The 986-nt window shown below is 34.5% G+C and overlaps 1 long non-coding RNA gene across 1 annotated transcript in view; it reads right to left on the bottom strand.

Annotated features, from left to right (window-relative positions):
• Positions 1–23: 23 nt before the first annotated feature.
• LOC107750981 (uncharacterized) overlaps positions 24–986 on the bottom strand; it is a 1,965-nt gene continuing 1,002 nt past the window's right edge. The window contains exons 2-3 of the long non-coding RNA XR_001641199.1: positions 400–433; positions 24–100 (exon numbers count right to left, since the gene is read on the bottom strand). This is a non-coding gene — a long non-coding RNA (uncharacterized LOC107750981). The remainder of the gene's footprint in view (positions 101–399; positions 434–986) is intronic.

Raw genomic sequence — 986 nt, 5'->3', positions numbered from 1 at the left:
TCTCTGCTTCTGCGCGAGTGTGCGCTCGGTTCGTATCGGCCCTTCTCTTTGAACAGTATCTTCTCTTTGCTTTTTGTTTGCTCACTGTTTCCTTCCTGCTCTAATTTTCAGGACAGAGAAATGAATAAAATTAGCATACAGCACCCGAGGGACATATGGGAAGGTAAATAAACAGCCGAAAAGTCATCATCTGAATATCAAAACAGCCAATTTGCATGGCGGGTGATCATTAACTAAATGTGGATCTACTTATTTTGCCAAATGTTAACAAGTAGGGAGAGAAAAAGGAAGGAAGGGGCTGCTGGAGAAATGGAAAACAACTTCAATGTGGATGAGTAATCAATGGCTCTGTTTGTACCCAGTACTAAAGGGTTGGAAGTTCAGTCATCATTTACTCACCCTCATGTCGTTCCAAACCCGTATGGCTTTCTTTCTGTGTAGAACACAAAAGGAGATGTTTTGAAGAACATTCAAGCTGCTGTTTTCCAATCATTAAAGTAGACAGTGATTTTTTTAGTTAGGAATTTGTTTGCATCACTTATTCATTCGTGGACACATTTTTTTTTTTTTAAACACAGCCATGCTAGATTTGTTCGCTTATATAAATTAAGTTAAACTGTGGCCATGTCATGGGAATGGAGTCTTAATTTGTGGCCATTTTATCGCCTGCATCTCATGTGCGGGGCTCCATAAAAGTACTGTATAATGATCACCAAAATATTGTATTCTTGGAATTGATTTTGAGGTATAAAATCATTACAACTCCAATCTCTTTATGGTACAAGTTATTTTTGTAAAACGTCTGTTTTGAGAATATTCTCAAAACATTTTGACTTTATAAAATCATATTTATTTCATTTCATTTCAACATAACTGCATCACAGTACTAATATATACAAATGCTATGGGGGGGGACTAAATAAAAATGAATATAAAATGAATAAAAAATTAAAAAAAATAAATAAATAAAATAAGTAATAAATAAA

This window comes from Sinocyclocheilus rhinocerous, unplaced genomic scaffold (genome assembly GCF_001515625.1).
Source record: "Sinocyclocheilus rhinocerous isolate Xijiao unplaced genomic scaffold, SAMN03320098_v1.1 scaffold812, whole genome shotgun sequence".
NCBI classification, from domain to species: domain Eukaryota; kingdom Metazoa; phylum Chordata; class Actinopteri; order Cypriniformes; family Cyprinidae; genus Sinocyclocheilus; species Sinocyclocheilus rhinocerous.
Note: the sequence above shows the minus strand (reverse complement) of the source record. Positions and strands in the feature narration are given on the sequence as shown.